Consider the following 18,947-nt stretch of genomic DNA (forward strand, 5'->3'; position numbering starts at 1 on the left):
TCTAAATATCTCTAATAGCCATCCTGTGTCATGCAGAAATTTACCTTCTGAAACTTCCCAGATCAGGAAAGCCCTGCTAAGTGCATCCAGTCCCACATTTGAGGCCAGTGCAGCAAAGACAGCAATGGCCACCAGCCATTTCTGCCTAGGCATGTCCTGGCTCCCTTGTTGTTTGGAAGGGTCCTGTGATTAGTTCTGACCAATGAGCTGTGAGCACAAGTAACGCATGCTGCTTCCAGGTGAAGGCAGCAAAAAGCCCTAGAGTAATTGTCCTGCTGAACTCTTCCCTTACTTGTGACTGAGGTGGCTATGGTAGCACCACCAAGATCTTGGGTTCTGGATTGACCACCAGGCACAGAGCACCCTGCTGACCACATTGGACGTGTGACATGAGTGAGAAATAAATCTTTGTCATGTTAAGCTACAGGGACATGGGGTTTAATTAGTTCCCAAAGGATAATCTAGCCTACCTGGACTAATAGAGAAATGGGTGTCAGAAGGGGGATGTTGCTATAACCAAAAACTAATTGTCTCAGCAGTTGGGCAGTAGGGAGACAAGGAGACATACTAGAAGCCAGGAAGTTGGTGTCCCATGTTATATGGTGGCAAAATGTTGAGGAAATGCTGCAGTAACTCTGGAACGCAGCTGATGTGCAAGATGACCTTGTAGCTCTAGGGAAAGAGGTTGGAAACACAATGCAAAAAACTGTGTACTGTGATTGGCAGCACTTGACAACGTATAATAAAAAGGAATGAGCTTGAGAAAGACACAACTCATTTGCAGCAAAAATGAAAGGAAATCAAGGGTCTTGCAGTATTGAAAAGCCAGATGCTTCTCAACCCCAGCAACACAAAAGCAAGATCGAATAAAACTTTCAGAGGCAAACACCGGAGAAAACCTTTTAACTAATTTTAACTAATTAAGTTCCCTCAGGGTCAAGTGCAAAGACTAATGGTGTGGTACCCAGTAAATCCTTTCAGTTGGATAAAATGACTCATGGCAAAGGTTAATGGTGAGACCTTCTCAGTGAAGCCCAACAGCTTGCAGGCAGCTCCCTGTCAGTCCAGAAAGAGAAGGTGAGAAAGCAAAGAAATGCATGTGAGAACGACATCTTGGAAAGCATTGGGATGTGCTTATTGCTTCATGAGATCTACCACACCCAAGCAGATAAGAAGCCTCCTAGGTTTTTATGAGAGTTGGATTGCCAACTAAAGACTCGGACTCCGTTCTCCTGCAGGCAGGAGGTAGCCCTGAAAACTCTGTAGCCCCTAGGAGGGCATACCCCAATATTCACTTCACAGGAGGCCCAGGAGGAGGATAAAGGGCAAGAAGCACCTCCCAGGGCTACAGAGAAGACAGGGCCAGGGAACTCCTCTCCGAGAGCAGAGCCTGGGCCTGGTCAGGGAGCAGTTCCCACTCCAGAGCGGTATCCCCCAGGGCTGTCCCTCAGACTTCAGAAGTCCTGCAGACTAGCAGTGGTGTGTGCCCCATCCTTGCTCTTTCTGAACAGGAGTGTTGGCTGGTGTTATCCCATCCCTCCTCCTCTACTGTATTCCCACCTCTGCACATTGGCTGTGGATGGAGGGCAAATAGCATGTCTTCTTAATCCACTCTCTACCAAGAGTGTCTACATTCATAGAGACCACCACGCATCTCTCAAAGATCCTGGACTGTGAGCTGGAATCAATTCCAGGTGGGACTTTCAAGATGTCTTGCCTGGAGAGGAGGTGACTGTGTGGTACATGTGGAGAGGAGGATGTGAAAGGCACTTGGTGACCAGAAGGGCAATGGTAGCACTCACTCCTATACATACCTACTGCTGTGTAACAAGCAACCCCAGTGCTGAGGGTTGAAAATAATTACTTATTATCACTCCACATGCCTCTTCTGTAGGTCAGGAATTCAAAGACAGAAAGGTTGGCTTGTCTCTGCCCCGTGACATCTGGGGCTAAACCTCAAGCGGCGGCTGCACTAGCTGGGGAATGACCAGAGAGCCCACACTGGGCCTCCACACTTGAACTTGGACTCTGCGTGCATGACAGCCTCGGGGAAGCTGGACTTCTTGCAGGCTGGGCCCAAGCTGCAGAGTGTCCTTTCTGCTGTCCTAAATTGGCACAGCAGTCAGAAGCCCACCCAGACTCAAGAGGAGGGGGTGGGCCCTACTTTTGGTGGGAGGTCTGTCAATGTGCCCAGCGTCTTACAGGCTCCTCTGTGTCTCCAGCCCCAACTGTCACTGGTGTCCTAGAGCGATCCTAGGTGACTCTATGCAACAAACAGCCTCTACCCCACAGGAGCTGCAGCCAAGCCATTTGAGGCTACTCCATGCATCTTCCCTTTCTGGGATCCAGGCAGCCCTAAAAAGGAATGAAGTTCTGACCCATGCTGCAGCGTGGATGGACCTTAAAAAATGATGCTCAGTGAAAGGAGCCGGACTCAATAGCTCACAGACTGTATGATTTATATGAAATTTCCAGGAAAGCCAAATCTGTAGGAACAGAAAGTAGATCTGTGGTAGTGATTGCTAAGCACATGGAGTTTCTTTGCAAGGTAACGAAACTGTTCTGAAATTGGCATGGTGATGGTTGTATGTATCTCTGAGTATACAAAAATCCATTGGACTGTGCACTTAGAAAATGACACCAAAGGTAAAACTACCTTTTGATTACTAAGAGAAAGGATTGGCTTTTTTTTTTTTTAAAGCAAGGTATTATCACACCTTCATTTTGCCTCTTTTTGTACCACTGGACAAGATGAAAAAAATCACAAGAGCTCAGGCTTCAGATTAGAGTCCTGAGGCTGCAGTGTGGTGGCTGTGTGACCTTCGGCTAGTTCCTTAACCTCTCTGAGCCCTGGCTGCGGCATCTGGGTAAAATGGGGTGATAACCACTCCTGCCTCATAAGACTGTAGAAGATTAAATGCAATAATCCAGGTCAGCTGAGTGGTGTCTGCCTAGAGGAAGCTCTTAAGCATGGTGATTCCCATGCTTGTTGTTGCTTTTGTATTTTATGGAGGTGAAAATAGAGTCCAGAGAGGGGAGGTGATTCTCCCAGGCACTTGGAGCATGACCAGAGGCATGGATGAGTCCAGCCATGGCTGATGGAACAAGCTGTGTCTTCCCCAGGGTCCAAGTTGGGCTCAGCCTTAGGGCCCAGCATTTCCCTGATGCTGATACCAGCTCTTTGCAGGCCCTGCAGTTGTGGTTTGGAGAAATAAATGACATGCTGATTACTTAATCCAAAAACAACGGGAATTTTCTCTTTTTTAAGGGGCAATGACAGGAAGCTGGCAAGGTTGCAGAACCAGCCACATAAGTCTCGGCTACTTTCTGGGGCAGAAGGGGTAGGGAGTATGGAATAGAATTGGAGGAGAGTTTGGGGCTAGCCCTTCCCTACACTCTCCTCCTGGCTGTGTGTCCTCTGTCTACTCTGAGGCTTGTTCCTCGGTCCCAGCACGCCTGGCATCCCTGCCTTCTGTGGGACGGATGCCTGAGGATGGGCCGATTCTTCTGAAGGGGATGCTCACCGTGGGGACGGTTCCCTGGTCTCCAGACCTCAGCAGACCAGGTCGTTTGGACTTGCCTTCAGGGCTCCGGAAAAGTTAAGGTTCACAAAAGGAAAGTGCTAAAATAACCCTGGCCACCATCCTCAGAGTGTACCCAGAGAGGTAGAGACCTTTGTCACCAAACTTTGGCTCTGCCAGTCACGTGGTCCTTCTCTCACTGACAGTGATTCACCGCACACCAGAAAACCTCAGGCCAAGCTCCGTGCAAGGCTCTGGAGACAGAGGGCTGAGCAGGCAGACACAGCCCCAGTGGAGCTCAGAGTCAAGTGCAAGATACTGGCTTAGAAAATAACTGTGTAGCCCCACTATGAACACCAGCTTTTACACAATGTAAGACACCAGCTAGGAAAGGACGCAGTGCAGTAGAGTCTCTCGAGACTTTGAGCACCACTGCAGGGGTGGGATGGTTGTCCCAAAGTGATTTGTCCACATCCTAACCCCCAGAACCTGAAAGTGAATGTGACTTTCATTAAAAACAGGGTTTTTGCAGGTGTGATTAAATTAAGGATCTTGAGATGAGATCATATTGGATTTAGTATGGGTCATAAATCCAATGACAAATGTCCTTATAAGAGACAGAAGAGGGAGATTTGAGACCCAGAGACCCAGAAAAGAAGGTCATGTGACCATGGAGCCAGAGACTGAGGTGACGTGGCTGTGAGCCAAGGAACACCCAGAGCCACCAGGAGCTGGAAGAGACAAGAAAGGATCCTCCCCTAGAGCCTCCAGAGGGACCATGGCCCCGCCATACCTTGACCTTGGACTTCAGTCTTCCAGAAGAGCGAGAGAATAAGTTCTGTTGTTTTAAGCACCCCAGTTTGTGGTCGTTTGTTGCAGCAGCCCTAGGAGACTCCTACAAGGACCCAAAGAAGGAGAGACGTGTCACTTGTGATCCAGTATAAGCACATCTGTGTGCTTGTGTATATGTTACGGTGGCTGCTGGTGGTGGCCCCCACATCTGTGGCCTGTGGAGAAGCCCTGCAGATGGGACTGTCTGAGGGCACCAAGTCCAGGGAATGAGCCTCAACCAGCTTGATCCTGTCCCCTTCTCCTGGGAAACTTCACACCTGGGGGAGGTCTTTCTGGCCTCCAGGGGTGGCCCCTACGCATCCCCAGAGCTGACTGCAATTACAGACTGGAAGGAATGAGCAAGGGTTGTTTCAACTCTCATTTTTTTACTAGAGAAGACAGGCTCAGAGTGGTTAAGTCACTTGTCCAGAGTCATCCAGCTGCAGTGTGAAGCAAGGATTTGCTGTATGCTATGTCTCACGTTCTCATGGCTTTGACCCTATTTTGCGTCCTTAAATCCTTGGGGTGGGTCTAAAGCCTGGCTTTGCTCCTCTCGAGGCTGGGTGGGCTGCCTGCGCTGGCTGCAGGAATCGGCCCCTTCCCAGGGCCGGCTCCTTGTCTACCAGCTCCTCGCAGAGCGGCTGGGGGCCTTCCCAGTGGGGAGGGCAGCTGAGCTTGCAGAGAAGCCTTTGACAAGTGAATGCTCGGTGCTGATTGACAAACGAGCTGGTACCTGAGCGTCTCAAGCAGAGTAATGATGACACCACGGAGTGTTAGCTCGAGGGCTGGCAGGGCAGGCCAGATAACAGCAGTGGGCCGAGGGTCTGGGGGCAGCATCGGCTCAGGCCTTCATGCGCGCGGGATGGGGAATCATTCACTCTGAAGGTTAAGTCTGGCCTGCAGCCGCGTCCTGGGTGGTCCTGGGCAAGCTGCTTGTCAGCTCCCGCTTCTCCAACACCTCGTCCCCCTTCTTTGTGTCCCGCAGATGTCAGAGTTCCCACCCGTCAATCAGTCAGCAGCTCAAGCATTTACTGAGCCAGACACTGCCCCAGGCTAGCAGTAATAATAATAACAATGACAACAATAATAGTAATGGTCCTTAAAATGCCCTGTTTTTTAGCATGACTGGCATCCAAATTTCACTGAATTGTCACAACAACTTTTTGAAATGGATACTACTGTTATCAGCTCTTATAGATGAAAGAGCTAGGTCACAGAGAGGTGAGGGCTTCACCCACCATCACATGACAAGTGCTGGAGGCTGGTTTGTTAACTCACAAGCCCATCTGTCTGGCTCTAGACCTTCCTGGTTCACAAAGAACACCTGGGTGAAAAGTGCACAGTCCTTGCCTTCTAGGCTTTCTTGTGATTAAAAAGAGACATGATGAAGAAACACCAGTTTCTCTTCTTCCACTGGACATTGTGACATCTGCAAGTGATAGCTGGAACTGTGGCAGCTATTTTGTGGTATTGAGGACGAGGTGACGTACTGAGGACAGGACGGAAGGAAACATGCCAAACCATCTACATGGAGAGCAGAAACAGAGGAGGTGGTATGGGCAGAGCGGTAAAAAAATACAAGTACAAAACAACAAAAACGAAGACAAAGCAAGACTCTGCCTCTTATGGGCCTTGAAGACCAAGCTGCAGGGAGTTCTATAGCAGCAAGGAAAAGAAGGCTGCCAGCAGCCAGAGCAAGCATAGGAGAAAAATATTCAGCAGCAGAGCCTCTGATGAGAATGCAGCCCGACCCACACCTTGCAGCCTCGTGAGACTCTGAGTGGAGGACCAGCTGAGCTGCACTCAGACTTCTTACCAAAAGCAACTGTGAGATAATAAATGTGTGGTGTTTTAAGCCACTGTGTGTGTGGTAAATTGTTACACAGTAACAGAAGAGCAATACAATGCCCATGGCTAGAAAATGCAAGCAGTACGGAAAAAAATACCATGGGAAGTCCAAGTCTGGCCCTCTCATTCCTCCCGTTGCTCTGCTGTATCTGATGTACTCTTCCAGAACATCTTTAACATGCACGGTACCCTCGGAGATGGGGGAGGGGGTTGTTTCATGTATATGTAAACGATTTTCCCTGTTGATCACAATAGAATATGCAATATACACTGCCTTAAATGAACCTTGCTTTATCTTTTTACTTTAATAATGCAGCTTACAACCTTTTCTTATTACCTCCCTCGGGCCTCCTGAACTCTTCCTTTAATGAAAATGGGTCTGACCAGATCTTTTCCTCCTCGATTCAGGCCATTCCCTATCTCTAGAAAAATGAACCACAGGGAAGCAATCTTCCATTCCGATTTCCTATGGGTGAAGGTTTGTCAGAACCACGGATAACTCTGACTTTCAGATCTCTGAAAATGATGAAGTCAGCTGATGGATGCTTAGAGCCTATAAAATTCACAAGGCTGTCAGGTTGTTTCCAGATATGGGAGGGATGAGTGATGGAGGGATTGAGAGTTTTGGGCTGTCTCAGCAGAGGAGGAAGGTGTTGCTTTATGGAGGCAAGAGAGGGAGGGGAAAGAAGTGGTCCCACTTTGCTGTTGGGGTACTTTAGCAATTATAATGTATTTTATTGGATTTTTTCCACTATAAAAGGACTACATAGCTCTTTAATAAGCCCAATTCAGAAGTAGATAAATAAAAAGGGAAGCTAGGAGTTTGCCTAGAGATGTGCTGGTGGAAGCACACCAGGTGTATGTTTGGAATAAAATTGCAGCAATGCTTGTCATCACCCCCAAACAGAGACTCATTCAATGTCCATTGAAAGAGAACCAGTTAAATAAAGCAGGGTGCACCCACATGTTAGAATACCAGGCAGCTGTTAGAAGCAAAGACTTGGTGGTGTGTTGATACAATGAAATATTACATGGCAGCAAGAATGAACAATTCACAACCACAGACAGCAGCATGGATGAATCTTACCTACATCATGTTGAGTCAGAGAAGCCAGAAACAAAAGAACACACACCGTATGATTCCATCCATTAACAAGCTTTAAAACACACAGAGGTGAGCAATGCTGTTGGAAGTCAAGACAATGGTTACCCCTCAGGGGAGGGCTTCAGAGAAGGAAGGGCTTCTGGGGCTGGTGACATTCTGTTTCTCAGTTTGAGTGCTGGTTACACAGTGTGTTCAGTTGGTAAAAATTCATGCTGCTGTACACTTACGATATGTACACTTATGATATCCATACTTTTCTGAGTATATGATACTTCATAAGAACTTTTAAAATGTGGTACCTCTTATAATGACAAAATGTGACCACAGTTGTATTTCAAACACAGCATGTTGTTACAAGATGATATATTTAGAAATCCAGCAAAAGTGTCTTATGAATGATTCCAAGTCAAAAATAAAATACTTTTATTAAAGAATTCAGAAGGCCTGAGGGAGCTAATAAAAAAGGGTTGTAAGATGCCTCATTAAATGAAAACAGCAGAGCTGCAGCCAGCACCACAGCTCAGCAGGAAGAGGAATAAAGGAGGAGCAGGAGGAAATATCCTGGAAGCATAGGTTTCCTAGCAACAACTCCTAGCTCACATTTCATTGGCCAGAATGGTATCACATAACCACCTCTAGCTGCAAGAGAGCCTAGGAAATGTACTCATTCGCTGAGTTCTGTTGGTAAAGAGAGGACAGAAAGGATCTTGCGGACACAGTGGAATATCTCCACCACATGCATGAAATGCAAGACTCACCTAACGAGTCTGTTTTTAGTGGGTCACCAGGGATGGGGGGGAAATGTGCCTTCTGGTTTGAAGCGTGGGATCTCTGAGGCCTGAGCATGCCTCAGCTGACCACCTCATCTATTGGCTCCTGCTGCAGGGACTTTTCAGGACTGCTTGGCTGTGCGGGGTCATTAAGATTTAAAGAGGATGGAAAACTGCCATTTCTCAAGGACCCGCTGTGTGTAAAGCAGTGTGCCTCATGGAAGTTCTCATGCGGCCACACAACATCCTGGAAAGTGAGGAATTATCACCCCATTTCACAGATGAGGCCACCAGCGGTCAGCACCACATGAGGACAATGGTAACTTCTTTTGGGTGGAGATTTTATGCCAGGTGCTGTGCGTCTGCACCCTTTGCCTAAATCCCTGTAACCACGGTTCTGTGAAGGCACCATTACTTTGGTGGTTGTGACCCTTGGATAAACAAGGAATGCACACCTAGAGAGGCTGACAGCATGCCCAGAGTCAAGCAGCAGGAAGCGAACTCGACTCTGTGCCTCCAAACCCCCAGTTCTCACTGCTTCCCACCCTGCTGTCCCCACAGCTGGCCACCAGAGGCCACTGGGAAGGTCCAGGATTGAATGAACAATGCACTGGAAGACTCTGGAAGGAAATCAAGGACCTGAAGGATTAAGGAAGTGGGACAAAGCCACACAGTTGGGGGAAGGTGGGGCCAACACAAAACCTAGGTCTGCTTGACTGCAAGGACCACACTTTTCCCACAGCATCCCAGACCTTTCCTGTCCCTTTGCCCGACCCATACAGAGCCCAGCCAAGCCACTCCTAAACCCTGGGAGCCATGCAGTGCCAGGTTCTGCATGGAGAGGAACTCCAAATTTCCAGATGCAATCAGTCCTTAGGGGTATTTGGGGTAATCCAAAGCCCTGCCACTCCCTCCCCCAGTGACCCAGATTCACCCATTCCTCCCTAGGTGGGATCCATCGTGCTCCCTAAGGTCCAGGCTGTCACTGAGGCACATGTGTTGTGTGTGTCCATAGGTGGCCACCCCGTCTATCCTTGCTGAAAGATCTACTGAAGTGAAAGGGACAGCACTGCAGACAGACCCACAGCATTCACAAGCTGCTCCGTGGCCTGTAGGCCCATGTTCTGGACAGTCCCCGCTCACAAGGAATCCCAGTGCAGTCCAGTTGTCGTGCTTTGTTATCTTTGCTCTTTTTCTGAAGGGTCTAGTTTTCCCTTGGTGTCTTGCCCTGGCCTGTCCCAGGCTGGCATGGAATATACAAAGAAGCCAGTCTTTCAGGCATGACTTATGGGCCCCCTGCTGGGGGCCCATCTGTCTCCATGAGACCACTCTTCGGGCCAGGTATTGCTGGGGTCATGGCCCCAGGAAGGTCACCAGAGATCAGATAAGGATAATGTTGAGTCTATCAGTGATCCCTTGCTGGACAGACCTCAGCATCATAGGGCTCTGCTGGAGGACTTAGGGAGATTTGTCATGGGGTATGTGAGGGAGGGGAGGGGGCATTGATAACTGGGGTTACAGGGTCACTCTACCTCAGTGAATGAGTGACTTACGGGCAAGGTGCTTGCCCCATAGCTCCTGCCAGGCTGCACAAGGATGGGATCATAGAGGGCCTATGAACCCAATGCCAGGAGGAACTATGGAGGCAGGAGGCAGATGATTTGAGTTCAAGTTCTGGCACAGTGCCCAGCACACAGGAGATGTTCAATAAACAATAGTTGAATAAATGAGTGCATGAGTGAATGAATGAACTTGCTGCATGAGCTTGAGGTGGTACACACGAATTGTCTCAAGCCACCCAGCATGCACTCCACTTTCCTTTGCTCCGAGCACTCTTACCTTCCTTTAGGGAAATTATTTCTTCTGATGAATAAGGTCCCTAAGCCACTAGCCCAGCCCATGGCTCATGCTTAGCTAGTGGGTCTTTCCCCCTCGAAACTGCACTGTGAGCAGAGGGAGGAAAGGGCCAGCAGTGATAGGGATATGTTGATTCCAGTGGGGACACCAGGCACGTGTTTCTTGGTTTGAGGCCACCCCAGTCCCTTCATTGCCAATGAACCCCTCAGTTCTGTAGCCCTCCGATTCTATGCCCAATGTTTCCCCAATATACTCCTTTTCTTTTCTGTAACTAGAGCTTGTTTCTGCTGCTTGCAGCCCTGAACAACCATCCCCCCACCCATGCACACATGCACAAGCGTGATGGGTTCAGCTTCCTGAGCCTCAGCGTTCCTCATCTGTAAAATGGGTCTTTGAGGATTGAGTGAGGGAATGTTTATGAAATTGCCCTGGGGCCAGCCACACTCGGTGTGATATGAGCTGTTGCATATGTGAGCTGGCATGGCTGACCATCCTCTCGCTGGCCCTGATGCCCCAGACAGGAGGTGCAAGAGGGGGCGGGAAGCTCTTGCAGGGGTTTGATGGAACTTCCTCCTCTCCTTCTCCAGGCCCTCTCCTCTTTCCTGTGCCCTTTGCCTTCAAGGTGCTCACAGTCCACAGAAAGACCCAGAAAGCAGAGTTTGAGCTTCGTGATTTGAAGCTTGGATTCCAGGGCCCAATTACCCAGGTTCAAATCCTGTCTCCATCACCCACGAGTTACATAACTGTGGGCAGCAGATTAACCTCCCTTGGCCTCGGTATCCCCATAACACTTCCCACCTCACGGTGGGCTGATGGCTTGAATGAGATCACATTTGGGAAGTGGATGCCACTAGCAAGAGTCATTAGTCTTTACGAACTAGAGGGGACAGCTGAGCAGGAAAGGGAGGCAGGGCCAGGGGGTTTAGCCTTCGGGGCAGGGACTGGGGTCTCCTCAGAGGAGGGTATGGGCCAGCTAGCATGTGATAGATGAAAGGCGTTCAACCAGCTCTCAGCCCCCTAAACACGCTTGCTGCCTCAGGCCAGGCTCCACCACGCACATGGAGCTTGCCAACGGGAGGTGAGTCCAAGAGGCACAGGTAGGAGAGGAGCGTGAGGCAGGGAAGGGAGGTGGTCAATCATTGTGCACTCCTAGCAGTTACCCCCGCGTGTGACCGAGCTCAGTCCTGTGGGGTCCTTGAGGGACAGTGCAGGGCACCCTCAGAGCTGTGTCTGGTGTGGGGGTGGCTTGGGCACAACTCCTCTGGTATGCCCATCCCTTGTACAGGACAAGTGCACACTGACAGTGGAAGAGTCACAAGTGTATCCGGTAAGAAGTCACTGGCTGTCCCAGCAGGGCCTGGGCAGCATCTCCCTACCCTTGCCTTCTCCCCTCATGGTCACTCCCTCACTCATTCATTCACTCACCCATTCATTCACTAACTTGTTCACTCACTCACTCATTCACTCACCCATTCATTCACTCATTCATTCATTCACTCGTTCATTCACCCATTCATTCACTCATTCATTCATTCACTTGTTCGTTCACCCATTCATTCACTCATTCATTTGTTCATCACTCACTTACTCACCCATTCATTTACTCAGTCGTTCATTCATTCACTCATTCATTCATTGATACAACAAACACTGACTATGCCTTACCATGTGCCACACTCCCCAGGCCCTGGCAGAAACACAGATGAGCCAGGAGTGAGCCTCGCTGTCCACGGGCTCACAGTGCAGGTGGGTGACTGACAAGCCAGGCACAGTTAGATTGCAGCAGGGCCAGTGGAAGGAATAGTTGTCCAGGTTGAAGGAGCAAAGCTGAGGCTGGGGTCAGGAACAGCCACACTGAGGGGCAAAGGGAAGAGTGAGGGCACGCAACTCCCTGCCCAGAGGAGTCCAAGGTCATGGGGGAGTCTTTGGATGCCTTGGTGGGCAGGGGTGGCAGTGGAGACAGGAGGCTGGGCTGGAGGACGGGGCCTTTCCCTTCCAGCTCTGTTCCTGCTCTCTCCTGGCTTGACCTTCCTACGGAGACTTACAATAATAGAGCATCAAGCATCCATGGGGCCAGAGCTAAATTCAACACTCACCCACCACTTTACCCCCAGAATCCCTCCCAGGTCAAGGCTCAAGAAACCCATTTCTGGAATCAGCAGCAAAGACCGTGAACACATTGTCCGGCCAGCCCTGGTGTGCATGGAGATGGGTCCCATGGGAAACAATTCTCTCTAGCTTGTTGTTTTCTTCTGGAAGAAGCGGCTTTTTCAAAGGGTACTTTCTCTGCCAGTTTTGCTGTGAGCTGTTTCATTTTCCTGGGGTGCGTGGGGGAGGGTTAGGTGCTGAATAACAGAGTCTTTGAAGGCTCACCCGCGATCATTCCACAACAGCTCTGCCTCCCCCTAAGGACCCAGCACACAATTCTTGGAATTGTCCCGTTTGCTCCATTATGTTACAGAAAGTGCAGCGCCGGAGGCATTTTCTTAAGAATCAAGATCTGAAACCAACATTATCTTACTCTCTTATTGTTGGCACGGGAAGAACCCAGGCCCCTGCCAAGTGAAACATGTCAGACTTCCAGCAAGTCCCCGAAGGTCGGAACCTTTGAGCCTGGTGAATTTTGATTTCATCTCGGGAAAAACTCAGAATGTAACACCAGGACGCGGTGAATATTCTAGGTAACTTGACACATTAATTGAAACCCGAAAAAATCAACAAACAAGTAGGAGATTCCTGCTCGAAAACCCCAACAGGGGGAAGAGGGCAGGGGATGGAAAATAGATTCGAAATACCCCTCAGAGCGCCAAGGTGCTCCTGGCTCTCGGTCTCGGCTGCTGCTCCTGCTGTCCACCTGTCACTGTCTTCTTGAAACTTGTTAAACCCACATGCGATGCCTCGGCCTCTGCAACTACTTCCTTGACTCTCCAATCCAAATTAGTGACCCTCTTTTCTCACACTCATGCTTACTTGTTATAGGTTATACAGTGTTTGTCATTATTATTTTTTCCTGATATTGTGATTATATATGAGCACATGAGCCTCCCCCAATAGACCACAAGTTCCCTGAGGACAAAGAGCTGCGTATTCTTCTTGGGCGCCTGGCACGTGGCCAGGTTCACGCAGGGGATCAATACCTACTCACTTCGTTCACTAATTAGCTGATTTAAAGTGAGGTCTCCTCCATATTTAATGGTGATTCTACTGGCCTGAGAATCAGCAGTCCCTGCTCTGCACACATGCTGCACCAGTATTGTTGTTGTGTGTGTCCTTCTGCTTCTTAGCCACCAAGCGTAAACCTGGAGCTGACCCACAATCTTAAAACTCCCTGAGCCATAAGAATGCGAAGTTAAAGGCTGATCACAAGTAATTTAGAAGCAGCAGATGGATTTCCAGGAATTTGGAACGAGTTCGGAGCTGTAATTAAACATAAAATTTTACTCTGAGCATCCTGGCCACCAGATGAAATGGGAATTATTCAGGGTCATCAACACCTTCCTGTTATTTACTCTAGACAGACCTTAAGGAGTGAGTCCCTGTTTAAGGTTGGTGGAAAATGCTTTCAACGTCTATTTTGTTAAAGATACAAAACATTAGTCATATATTCAATCCTGAGGTCATCCAAAGGTAATAGGAGGAGGATTTGGGCTATAGAGAGACAAAGGGGGGAGAGCGTCATTTTAGACCCACTGCTCTTAACCTGGATCATGTCATAGTTATAAGGACAGCTGCTGCTGTGACACCCAGTGTCCCAAATTTCTGGGCAGTCAAAGGCAGTTTCCTGCTCAGGTAGGAGTCATGTGCAAGGTGCTGGCTGGTTGCCGTTCCCCTCCACAAGGTAATTCAGGGTCCCAGGATTCCTTTCTTGTGGACCTGCCACCTCCAAACCCTGTGGATTTCAACCATCTAACTTGTGGTTGAGTATATCGGTCCATTTCTTTTGCTTATAACAGAATACCTGAGACTAGGCAATTTATAAAGAAATAAAATTTTTTCTTATAGTTTTAGAGGCTGGGAAGTCCAAAGTTCAGGGAACACATCTGGTGAGGGTCTTCTTCTGGTAGGAACTCTGTGCAGAGTCCCAGGTGACCAGGGTATCCCATGGTGAGAATGGGCTGAGCAAGAGAGTTAACCTGCTCACTCACTGTCCTAATAATGCCATCAGAACCAAGCCCATGACCACTATTAAACCATTGATGGATCAATCCATACATGAGGGCGCAGTCCTCACAATCTAATCACCTCTTCAAAGCCCCACCTTTCAATTACCGTAATAGGATTTCCCACCCTCTTTACACTGTTACAATGTATATTAGTTTCAATACATGAAATTTGGGGGTACACATTTGACCCATAGCATTGAGGAAAGGGAGAAGAAAGCAGGCACACCCGCTCCTGACTGGGAACTGACTCCCCTTGCATCCACCCACATGTCAACAGGAGAGCTCGTCCCAGGGCCACTTCCAGATGTAAGGGGCTGAGAAATGCAGTCCCTGGTTCAATGGCTGACCCCTCATTAAAGGGTGGTGATCACAACTATGTATCAGAATCTCCAAGGAAACACGTTGAGTACTCACATGCTTGGGCTGGCCTGTGGCTCACTCGGGAGATTGTGGTGCTGATAACACCAAGGCCACGGGTTTGGATCCTATGTGGGGATGGCCGGTTGGCTCACTTGGGTGAACGTGGTGCTGACAGCACCAAGTCAAGGGTTAAGAGCCCCTTACCGGTCATCTTTAAAAAAAAAAAGAAAGAAAAAGAAAACTCACGTGCTGTGCCCACACCTGGACATTCTGGCACAGTGATTGTGGTGGGCACAGGCATATGCATTTTGGAAGAGTTCTTTGGGTGATTCTCATGGCCTCTTTACTCAAGGATACTCCTTCAGATTGTCCCTCTCCAGCATCAGACATTTCTCTGATCACATGTATTTGGTTGGGTAGTGTTCCTCCCCAAATAAATTCATGTGTTTCTCAGAACCTTAGAATGTGATTTTATTCAGAAATATGGTATTTGCAGTTGTAATTAGTTAAGATGAGTCCTACTGGAGAAGGGAGAGCCCTAACCCAATAACAGGTGTCCTTACAAGAAGGGGAGAAGGGACACACAGAGACAGACACACCCAGAGAAGGAAGTCATGAGACCCAGAGGAAGAGAGCACGTGACAATGGAAGCAGAGGCTGGGGTCACACAGCTGCAAGCTGGAGACTGCCGAGGATGGCCTGCCCAGCCAGAAGCTGGAAGAGGCCAGGGAAGGTCCTCCCTGGACCCTTCAGAGACAGTGAGGCCTTGCTGACACCTTGATGTTGGACTTCTGGCCTCCAGAACTGGGAGAATAAATTTCTGTTGTTTTAAGTCCCCCACTTTGTGGTCATTTGTTACAGCAGCCACAAGAAACTAACACACGCCCTGACGCTATGGCAATTCTATACTTTTGTTTTTTTGGTAGCTGGGTATTTCAAGGATCCAAACCCTTGACCTTGGTGTTATCGATACTGCTCTCTAGCCAACTCAGCTAACCGGCCAGCCCTACTATAGCAAGTCTGAATGGGAACCCAAGAATGAAGAACCCGGTAAAGTCAGAAGCTCTGTGGCAGTGCCGGATGGTAGATGTGAGGCTCTCCCATTCCTAGCAGGGTCCTGGGAGGGTTGCGTTTGCAATTAGAAACCGGGCAGCGAGCCTGGATTTCCCCTGCATTCTTGCAGTGAGAACCCCAAAGTAGACTTTCCCACTTTTGATTTACTTTTCCTTAACTATAGAATAAAGTGTTTGGCTAGAAAGGAGGTTCTCAAAAGGTAGACCATGAATCAGTAGCAACAGAATCACCTGGAAATAATGTTGTAAATGCAGATTTCTGGGGTCTACCCAGACCCTTTGAATCAGAACTTCCAGAGGTGTGGCCCCCAAACCTGCATTTTAAGAGAGTCCTGGTGATTTCAGAGCATACATGTCTTATCCACAGACCTAGAAGAGTCTGAGCTTTTAAGGATAAACGAGTTTCTACAAATGTAAACAGATAGTTTCAGGATCCAGAAAAGGGGAGAGGATTTGTGGTGCTTTAACCTTAAAACCGCATCCCCAGGGGTCAGAGAGTCAGGTTGTAACCAGGATTCTAATGTAATAAGGTGGGCTTGGCACCCACTTTACAAATGGCTCAAGCAAGTCCCCCACAAAGCAGAGTGTCACCCAGATGTTTCAGGGTGTTGGCACCCTTGACCACTGGTCCACAGTTATGGGAAAGCAGTTTAAGAATTTAAGCAGCTAAGTGTTTTTTTCCTTTATCTGCCTCTGTGACTGAGCTGTGAAAACCTCCGTGTGGATATGCTTAAAAAGATGCCCTGATGATGGGAACTTGTGGGGTAGAAAAAAAAAAAACTCTTATTATATTAAAATAACAGTTTTATCTGCGCCGGGTCAAGCAAATCTGAGAAGGCATTTTTTAAACATAGACCCATTATTCAGGAAAAGAGAGTTAGTAAACAAAATACATTCAAAGCCTGAACTCAATTGGAAACTAAAAGCCAAGTGGAACTTTCTTTTTCTAGAACAGAGGATTGTGATGTTATCTTGTTCATTTTTTTCATTCCTGGGTTAAGGCGGTTTTACCCCGTCATAACATTTACCAGATTTTTTCACCCCAGTTGGAAAAAAATTGTATTTCCTACCTTTCTAAGTTTATAGGCACGGAAAAAAAAATCATAAAATAAGATTAACGTATTTGACTACGTAAAACCCTTTTATTAATCCATTACAAAGTTAAACATCATTTTGGGGAAAATGTTTGCAGCGTCTTTGTGAAAGATGATCTGACTTCCTAATCAGCCTCTAGAAGACTAGGATGAGACTGGCTCTAATGATGGGCTAAAATGAATCCATATTCTTAATATACAGATGACACTTGTAAATCAATAAGATAAAGGTAATTACCCCAAGAGGCAAAAGACAAGAGATAATATCAAGCAATTCACAAAAGAAGAAATTCAAATGGGTAACATACAAAAATATTCATTCACAGTAACAGTCAAAAAAACCTCACACTGAAACACAGATGTCCTTTTTTTTTTATTTTGCCCTCCAAATTGACTAAGAGTTAAAAAAAAAAAATTACAATATTCAGTGTGAGATTTTTGAGAAAAGTACTCTCATTATATACTGCTGTGAGATTGCAAATTGATACAACCTTTTTGGATGGCAATTTGGCAAAGGGTATCAAATGCCTCAAAAGTGCGTATCTTCTGGAAACAGTCCTCATATTTGCAGGAACTGGTTCAAAGGGAACACTCAGAGACGCAGCCAACATTACAGATAAATAGATTGGTGGATATATACATAGGCAGAAGGATGTTCATTGCAGCATTATTTACATATTCTGGGGGGAAAAGGCAATTACATAAATAACTTGTAACCAGGAATTGGGTAAATAAAAGATGAGCCATGCCCACAAGGCAATGTTTTGCATCGTGGGAAAATCATAGTTTTTGTGTGTGTGTGTTCAAGCATTTTTTAAAATTTTAATTTATCACTGTACAATGTAGTTGATTTTTGTGTTCCTTTACCAGTTCCTCTTCCCCCCTCCCTCTCCCCCTCCCCCCATCAACATTATATCTGTTCATTTGTCTTAACAAGTTGAAGGAATTGTTGTGATTGTTGTATCTTCTCCCCCCCCCGTTTATTCATTTGTATATTTATTAATTTATTTATTTTTAGCTCCCACAAATAAGTGAGAATATGCAGTATTTCTCTTTCTGTGCCTGGCTTATTTCATTTAATATAATTCTCTCTAAGTCCATCCATGTTGCTGTGAATGGTAGTATTTCGGTTTTTTTTTTTATAGCAGAATAGTATTCCATTGTGTAGATATATCACAGTTTCCTTATCCACTCATCTGATGATGGACATTTGGGCTGGTTCCAACTCTTGGCTATTGTTAATAGTGCTGCAATAAACATGGTAATACAGGTGTCCCTTTGACCTGTGAAAATCATGCTCTTAAAAAACATTTAAAGGTATAAGAAATGTTTGCAAAATATAGAATAGGTTACAAGGCAGTCCACATATTATGATTTAAAAATTAAATATTTTTTTTACTGGCCTTGGAAAAAAACACTTGAAATAAATTCAATGTTAACAATGCCATCTTTGACTTTGTGTATGCTCAGTTATTTACAGCAAATGGGGTGAAGACAACGAACGGTCATTGCCACGTTTGATTTTTATTTCAGTTTAAGTGCTTGTCTATGTTTTCCAGATTTTCTACAATAAACATGTATTTTTTTTTTAAAAAGATGTGGAATCCCCTTGTCTCCTTCTAGTTCCTTTTTCTCTTTGCTCTGCTTTGCTTGATGGGTTGTGAGTTAAGGTGGGCTTTACATACAAACTCGGAATATTCAAAGTAAGATGGGGCAAGGAAATTAAGAAATAAAGAGGAGCTTCCTGGGCAGGTTCAGACCCAGCCCTGCCTCCACCCTCCCCAGCAGCAGCTCCTGCAGCAGCTGTTTCTCCAGTTGTCTGCTTGACAATTGTTGTGTTTTCTGGAAATACATTTGAATAAAGAGCTCTGTGGATTTAAAGAGTTTGAGAAGTGTTGACTTGGGACATCAATTTATCTTGATCCACCAAGGAGCATGAGTGGGCCCTCTGAGATAGACTTGATGTTAGAAGGTTAAGAATCCAGGACCCAAAATCAGGACGTGGAAGAATTATAGTAGGAGGCCACATTTACTGAGCAGGTGCCAGCTCTGTCCTTTACGAATAGCAGCTTTCAATTTTCACAACAGCCCTAAGCGATGGGTGCGCTTATTATTTCTACTTTACAGATGAGGAAACTGAGGCATGGGTCATTTAAGTGAGAGGCAATGATTTGAACCTGAGGCTGACTTCAGAGTCCCCACTCTTGACTGGTCTATGACCAATGCATGTGGGTGGGCACCCAGACCTCTGGAGGTGGTGGTGGGGCAGGTGCCTCTGGTTCCTGGAGGTGTGGAGATGTCATCTGGGTGTGGACGTGCAGCTGA

The sequence above is a fragment of the Galeopterus variegatus genome, unplaced genomic scaffold (genome assembly GCF_000696425.1).
Source record: "Galeopterus variegatus unplaced genomic scaffold, G_variegatus-3.0.2 Scaffold550, whole genome shotgun sequence".
NCBI lineage: Eukaryota > Metazoa > Chordata > Mammalia > Dermoptera > Cynocephalidae > Galeopterus > Galeopterus variegatus.